At 41.3% G+C, this 8712-nt stretch overlaps 1 long non-coding RNA gene across 1 annotated transcript in view; it reads right to left on the bottom strand.

Moving 5' to 3' along the window:
* The window catches only part of LOC122212903, an 89324-nt gene that overhangs the window by 13804 nt on the left and 66808 nt on the right, over positions 1-8712 (bottom strand). The gene's annotated exons all lie outside the window — the stretch shown is intronic.

Below are 8712 nucleotides of genomic sequence, written 5' to 3'. Positions count from 1 at the left end.
AGGATAATCTGAAACACCACAGTCTGCTTATCTATTCACTAGTTGATGAACATTTGGATTGTTTCTAGCTTTGGACTATTACAAATAAAACTGCTATAAATATTTTAATATAGGGGCGCCTGGGTGGCTCAGTCAGTTAAGCATCTGACTTCGGCTCAGGTCATGATCCCATGGTTGGTGGGTTCGAGTCCCACATCGGGCTCTGTGCTGACAGCTCAGAGCCCGGAACCTGCTTTGGATTCTGTCTCCCTCTCTCTCTGCCCCTCCCCTGCTTGCACTCTTTCTTTCTCTCTCTCTCTCTCAAAAAAAAAAAATTAATATGAGCTTTCATGTACACATAAGTTTTTATTTCTCTTGGATAGATATCCAGAAGTATGATTACTGGGTCGTATGGTAGATTTAGATTTAACTCTATACACTACTGTCAGAGTGTTTTCCCAAGTGATCATCCCATTTTGCATTCCCACTAGCAATTATAAAAGTTCACGTTGCGCCACATCCTTGCAATGTCAGACATTTTACTTTTTTTATATTCTAGCGGCTGTGGCTGCTGGATGAAGATATTATCTATCACTGTTAAGTACAGACCTCCTTATTAGGAACCATAGCAAATTTCAGGGAAGGAGTTCATGATAGACAAGGAGGTGGTGACGGCAATAATCTTGGAGATTCGATAGAAGAAATCTCAACGTTTAGCAGTCAACGTTGATTAAGCAACTGTCCAGCTATTTTTTAGGGCAGCAAAGACTTGGAGGAGGTGAGGAAGAAGAAAAGGAAGCAACCCCTGTAGGAAGAACTATCCCTGGTTCAAACTGCTTAAACACACGATACTGGGTTCAGTGTGTCCTCAGTACCTTCTCTCTTTTCCTTGTTTATGTTGCTCTTCAGGTTCAGCAACCAACACTCCACCACCACCACAATCTTTATGCACTGTATTAGTTACTACTGAATAAAAACAATCATACTAAAACACAGTGACTTCAACAAGATTTACTCTCTCAGTTTCTGTGGTCAGGAATCTGGGCAAGACTTAGTTGGGGCTTCTGGTTCAGGTTCTCCCAAAGATTACAGTCAAGGTGTCAGCTGAGGTTGTGGTCTTACGTCAAGATTCAACCAGGGAAGGATCCACTGGCTATGGTCTAGAGGCTCCCCTCAGTTCCCTGTCACATAGGTCTCTCAATAAGGCAGAAATGGCAATAAGCTACAATAAATCACAAATGGCAACACGTTTCATCAGAGTTAAAAAACAAAAGAGCATGAGAGGGGGTAGAACATGGAAGTCACAGTCTTTTATAACCTACTCTTGGAAGTGACATCCCATCACCTTTGCTATATTCTACTCATTAGAAACAAGTCACTAGGTTCAGTCCACACACAAGAGTAGCAGATTACACAAGGGCATGAATACCACAAGGTGGGACCACTGGCAGCCATTGCAGAAGCTATCTACCAAAGCCAGCACTAGGGTGAGGTGAGTGAGGTACCTAGGGTGCAAAATAGAAGGAAACACTCTCTAATAAAAATAAAAATAAAAACAAATAAAAAGTTTATTTATTCATTTTGAGGGGTTGGAGGGGCAGAGAGAGACAGAGAATCCCAAGGAATCTCCTCCCCGCTGCGAGCACGAAGCCGGACGCATGGCTCGATCTCACAAACCTTGAGATCCTGACCTGAGCCAAAATCAAGAGGTGGCCGTTTAACTGACGGAACCACCCAGGCACCCCAGAAACACTTAATCTTACATGACCCCAAGAGTGAATCCCAGACAATTGCCCCCCAGAGACCAATCCAACTTTAGTCTTCACCCTGCTGCCTTCCACATGCACTCAGTACCTTTATGCTAGCTTCTGACAGGGCTCCCTGCCTAGACACCCAGTCTGAGCATGTTTTCTCGAACTACTGCCCTGTGCTGCATACTTTTTTCTTGCCATGACCCTCTCTTGAAACTTAGCTGATTTGTGTTCCAATATTCCAGCATGCTGTTAAGGAAAAATTGATTTCAGATAAGCCTGAGACATTTAATAATTACCTACTTAAATGTTATCTCTAGATGTAGAGCACTATTTATCAAAATACAATTCATATACCAGACTCACTTAGGATGCTTAAGGAAAATATAAGTTCCTGGCTCCCATCTTTGACCCAGTGAATCAGAATCAGAGAGGTAGCATTCTAGGTGCTACTTATGTTTACTAAAGTATGATAGCAGGTAAGAAGGGACTTCAATAGCCAGAAGGCTTTAGCCTTAATAAACTGAATTTCTGTTTGGCAAGTCTGGCAAAGATTTAGGACCAAGGACTGCATGATAAGAGTGGCTTTTGGGATAGAGAAAGATTCTCCATACTAACCTTCAATAAATCACATAAATAAAATGCCAATTATTCTCATTCAAAGCCAGACCAATGGCATATTATAACAGTACTTTCTACTAAAATGATTTATGGTTCCTAGATTTGGTATTATGAAATATGCATTACCATTCCACCAAAGCGAATCCTGACTTGGTTTTCCCTCCCATTTCCTATTGTGACGAAGGCCATAGGAACAGGGCCAAGAGTTCCTGCACCTTTTCAATTAAAATGAGTTGCTAATTGCATCAGTGCTTGTAGAGGAAACCATTATATTGGCCTCATTGACTCTGCCTTACCCCTTAAATTACAGTCCTGTTGCCTGAAATGTAATCAATCCCTATGTTCGAAATCAATCCCTTGTCTGCCTCCAGAGAACTGTCGCTCATTTTTCTCCCCATTAGGGCTACCATACTGTACCAGTTACACAACAGGTCCAGTCAGGTCAGAAGTAGAGGAAATCCCCGTAGCTATTGGAAATCACAGCTTAGGAGCACGGTCAGAGGCTTTACCCAATTGTAACTAAGCCAAACATTCAGCTATATGGTGTGAGTTCCAGCATCCTCCAGGCCCATGGGGCGTGGTTCTCTGAGGGGAAATGAGTACCTGTTTACAGAGGGTTCTAGAGAAAGACACCTTCCACCTTGAAAATAATATAATGAGCCCAGAAACATGATCAAGATGTCTTGACAAAGTATCATAGAAAGCCAGTGGCATTTCAGAAGCCCGGCTTTGTTGAAGGAGAAAAAATAAATAAATAAATACCACTGTAAATATATTACCTATTTAAATTCTATAAGTGATTACAGTATGTGCTGCATTGTATATTTATGTAAATAAGGAAGATCAGAAGGCAAAGTCCCATAAGTCCAGGGTTCTGTTTGAGGCACAAGGTTGGAAAGGAAGGGGTTGTAGAGAGAGGGAGGGATAGCTGCCGAGAGGTCAGATGGTGTGCTAAAGGCTGGGAAAAGGTGCAAAATGTGCCTCCATTTCCTAACTGAAGGGCCAGCTTTTTGCTGAGAGATACGTCAAATGGATTGTGACCAAGATCATGGAAATGGTGGTCAAGAAACACATGAAACCAGACCAAGAGTTAATTAAGATCGAAAAAGTCTATGTATAATCTATGTAAGTTAAACGAGCTTTAATTTTGGTAAGAAAAGGTCAGGTGTTAAAACTCAAGGTATCAGCTTCCTTCCTATGAAAGAGGAGAAGCGCATACACAAAAAAAGAAAATGATTTTCGTCTTTAGTGCAATTCTGAAGGCAATCTACATGACTGAAACAAGTAAAAAAAAGTTTTTAGACTTTACATATTATTTCAAAGTTATAATTTTATGATTAACTATCTCATGGTGAGAGGGCAATATTAAGTCATCCTTCTTATGTCATTTATTCATTTACAGTACCTGAGAGCTACTGGAAATAATATTTATTAACTGTAATGTTTACAAGCAATTAAATTTGGTGGCAGTGCAGAGAGAATATATATTTTGTGCTGGAAAATAACTCTGGGAAGAAATTACAGCTTGGTCATGGAGACACTTCAATAAACTTTAATTGGTAAACAGTAGGGAATCACTGGTGGTGTTTTTAGTAGGCGCTTGGCCTGAGAACTGATTTCCAATACTGAGCAGGATGAATCCGAGAAGATGAGGAAAGAATCAGGGAAACGACTCCGGCATCTGTCCTCATTTTCCAGTAGCAGAAAATAAGGAGGACCAAAGCCAGGAATGAAATACAGGGAGAAAAACCAAACGATCTGGTGGCAGAAGAACCGGGACTCAGGCTGGGTGTGACAGAACAGACCAAAAGGACCACTGGGAGACCTGGGGGAGAAGCACAGGGCCAACAGCCCCAGGAGAGCTGATCTGAGGGACAGTGAATTATTGTCTGGTTTTGGACAAGTTGAACTTCAGGTCTCTGCATTCTGCAGGTATTGGCAGGGGGGTGAAAAGTCAGCCCTGGGGGTGGTGCAGAGGCAAGAGGAGGGGAGATCCCCAGGGGAGAAGAGCAGAGATGGAACCCAGGGACCAGAAAGGCTGTGAGGCATGGAGCCCTACAGACCAGTGTGCTTGAAAGGGATTTTTCAGGGAGGTAGGAGAGCCAAGTCCAGGGAAGAGGGAAATTAGAAAAAGGAAGGGCTAATGGCTGCCTCACGAAGATGAAGGCTAACATGTGGCCACTGGGAATGCCAATTAGGAACCCTTTGGTGACCTGAGCAAAGCAGTGTCATTCAGGCATGAGGGTAGCCCCTGACCTGTAAGGGGTGAAAGGCTGGGGTGTGATGAGAGCACAGGGATCCACAGGATCAATCCAGTTTCAAGCAATATCAAAACTGCGTGGTCAGCATCCATTCATGTTTCTGTATTTTTTCATTCTGCTCAGCCTTCCTAGAAATTCCTATTTGAATCCCATTTTCACCATTCACTGTTATACAGAGCATTTTCCTTGCACCACAACGGAAGGCGTTTTCAAAAGCTGATACCAGCCGAATGCGTTAATGGAGTCCCATGATGAAATTCTATCAGGCAGAGCATATTGTTATTGCAATATATTTTATTATTCCATTAGTACATGTTATAAAATATGTACTTACGAACAATTACTACTACAATTTGATATATCCAATCCATTGATATAGGAATTTGGAGCAACAGAGTCGTTTTTAGTAAAGAAATTGAGATGAGTAAAGGTGAAATTCAAGATTCTATGGCATGTGTGAAATGAAATGATCCATTTTAAAGACTGGATATAACTATGCTTATATAGATACACTTCCATTTAGGACAAACCGTTCCATTTATAACTGTGAAGAATACATTAAAGCTACAGAATTAAAGTCAGATAAAAATCTCTTAACAAAATGTCAACTGTTTCATCCACAAAGAACAGCAGGGAGTTTCTTTTAAAAAAGCCTCTTCTTTTTTGACTAATGGTTTAAAAACTCATGCTAATTTCAGTAAATTTAAGGGATGATTATAATCAGCACTTTAAAAATGAGAAAATGAGTGATTTAAGATGTAGACTATATAAAAAATCTAGACTCTGTAGAAATGATCAAAGTCAGTGAAGATATGGAGCGGGGGCGGGGGGTTGTGAAAAGGACACTAAAAGTTGATGCAGAATAGAGATATAGGAAACATTTTAGATGGAGAAAAAGATGAATCAATTAAAGCAGGAACCATGCTGTTTATTGTGATAAATCATATTAATAGAATTCTTCTGAACAAGATATTCAATTGAAAGAAAGAGAGGGGATGTGTAAATAAATCAGGGTTTTAATTGACTGCCCCTGCTTTCGGATGTAGGAAGTTAACGCCACACAGTCACAACTGAATCTGTGTCGCCACAAATACACACTTTGGCAGGAGCCCCATGCATGTGCAGTTGTGTTGACGAGCGTGCTTACAGCAGGTTCTGAAGACTAAAATGGTTCCAAAGAGGAGGAAAGCACGGGAATCAGAGCTTTGTTACGCATGGCATTTGAATCATTCTAACAGCAGAGGGATGCAGTTTCATAAAGCCAGTCAAACCAGCTTATAGCTTTTCCTTCTAGCTCCTTCACCAGACATTTTTTGACTGCTGGTGAGGAGACAGGTCCTGTGGCAGACCCTGAAGATTCTGTATGGAATGAAACGCCTCTCCCTAGGCTGTCTTTGCTGTTCACCTCGCAGCCTTGTGACCCTGACTACCTAACTGGGCTGTGACCAAGCCCAAGGCGACCTTCTCCACAGGTGCCAGGGAAGTGTGGCTGTGGACTGCAGGGTCGGCTCCTGTGGGAGTGCTCAGTGAGGTCACTGCCAGAGCCCCTCTACCTCTGCAGGACCCACTCCAGTGCGAGAACAAAATGAAGAGTCCCCACAAGCTGCAGGGGAGCTCACCTACAAATCTTTCTTCTGCCTTAACACGGGTTATTGTGGCTGCATTGGCAGGATTATTTGTCATCAGAACTAAGTGTCACATGATCTTGAAACAGAACCTGGGCAGAAGTATACGTTCTGCTCCCCATGTTTGCCTTTAAAGTACTTAGTGCAATCGTTGAGAGCACGGTTATGGAGTTTGGTCATCAAGGTTGAATTCTGGATACCTCACGTAACAGATGTGTGGAAGCACGTAAGGGGCTGCTCCTCTGTGTCTCAGTCTCACCATCTGTAAAACGGCAATAATAACAGTTCCTATTCTGAAGAGCTTTGGGAGGTAACACACAATGCCTGACGGCGTGTATATTAATGTTAGCTAACTAAATTGGTTTTAGAAATATAATAATTATGGTAACAGAACAACCAATACTCAGTATTTTTAGTGTTTTGTCATTTACTGGGCACCTTTAAATAGCTCACTTAATCAAAGATTAAGTGTGGTCAAATGGGTTTTTGAAGATCATTTTCCAGACAAAGATTATAATGGCTATCAGCAGGTAAAGTCTCATCATCTCCAATTTCCAATCCTGGTATATTTTGGAATCTATACGACAAGAGAAGAGCAGTAAGAGTGATTGGATAAATTGGGAGTAGAGGGGTGGGGAGAGCTCCAAACTGGAAAAAATCCAAATTCCATCAATAATACAATAGATAAGCAATTGGGGTTAATTCGGACAGTAGACTATTCCACAGCAATGAAAATGAGTCAATTATATGGGGCGCCTGGGTGGCTCAGTCAGTTGAGCATCCGACTTCGGCTCAGGTCATGATCTCACTGACTGTGAGTTCGAGCCCCGTGTCGGGCTCTGTGCTGACAGCTCACAGCCTGGAGCCTGCTTCTGATTCTGTGTCTCCCTCTCTCTCTGCCCCTCCCCCACTCATACTGTCTCTCTCTCTCTCTCTCTCTCTCTCTCTCTCTCTCTGTCAATAATAAATAAACACTAAAAATGTTTTTAAAAAAAGAAAGGAAATGAGTGAATTATAACACACACCACCATGGGTGAATTATAAAAACATAACATTGAGTGAAAGAAGCCAGGCAAAAATATTTATGTGTTATGATTCTATTTATATCAAAAGCTAGTATTTTAGGGATGCATAGTGACTACCATAACATTGATGGGCATGACTACTATGGGATGGAAGACTTGGTGACAGACAGGGCCATGTGGGTAATAGGGGATGCTTCTGGAATTCTGTCAATATCTTCTTATTACTTGGTCTACGTGGTGGTTATTTAAGTGTTTGCTCATAACAACTTGTAATACTACCTATTCATTTATGTTTAGAATTTTTTTACATAAGTTGAAACAAAAAGTTTATGAGGAAAGATCCTGGGAAGCTAAGCCAGGTGTGAGTGGAATAAATCTCTGTTATGTCTATGTGCCTCTCTCTCTCGGCATCATTTTCTGCACATATCCCTCTAACGCCTTTGTTCCTTCCACCAACTCAATTCCCAGCATCTCCCAGTCATAAAAGTTTGAAGGATAATTATAAATAAATGTAGATCACTGCAGTGCACTAAGGATGTTCTCACAGTGTACGTAAGGGATCTGATTCTTAAATGTAAAGACTAAAACCTGGAGAGTCAAGATGATGAAGCATGCTGTTGAGAGACGCTCTTTTGAGAAGAAAACTGACAAACATATGTCCTAATTTAGATAATCTGCTCCTCTTCTATTTCAGACTCCACGTTTACTCAGCTGACCTTTTTTAGAGGCGCAAAAGACTCCTGGATAATAACAGTCCAGTACAAGTCGTTCCCATGTTCCCCTAATGGCTCATGGTGACAGCATTCTGCTGACCTATTTGTAACATCCTGAACAGAAGAAAGCTTTTTTGGCCTAAACCTAGTGACCTTAAAAATACCTGCACTAAAATGTTGACCTCCTTTGGAGAAATCTCTTAAATGTATATAAAAGGATAATTAAACAAAATCCACTGAAATAAGAGAAGAAATCTGTCTTTTTTAAGACAACAGGCTGTAAGGCCCTCATTTACTTGGTGTTGCCCACCCTAACAACGAGAATGTCATATAGGTTCCTCCTGGTTCAGAACTCTCTCCAGCACAACCCTCAGAGAGTTCCTGATCTAGGGACTTTATGAAGATGACAGGTGAGTTGAGAACAACTTTCTTGTACAACTTTGCTTTAATGTAACCTTTGAGAGCCAGAGAAGAAAGAACCCAGTGAAGTGATTTTATTTTTTATATAAATAAAAAGATGCTGTTGAAGAAGTTGCTCACCATATCACCTGGGAAACTTAAATTTCAGTACCAAGACCAACTGGCTCCCACTAAACAATTGATTGTCCTATAGATACCGTGACTTAAGCAATGGCCTCATTCTTTGTATTGGTCATAGGGAATTTCAGTGCAGAGTCTGAAGTCTACTGTTAGTACAGGCAGATTCTGGTTTGATTTTATGTCTTGTACCCACATTT

The sequence above is a fragment of the Panthera leo genome, chromosome A1 (genome assembly GCF_018350215.1).
Source record: "Panthera leo isolate Ple1 chromosome A1, P.leo_Ple1_pat1.1, whole genome shotgun sequence".
NCBI classification, from domain to species: Eukaryota; Metazoa; Chordata; class Mammalia; order Carnivora; family Felidae; genus Panthera; species Panthera leo.
The sequence above is the reverse complement of the archived record's forward strand: the minus strand, read 5'-3'. Positions and strand labels throughout refer to the sequence as shown.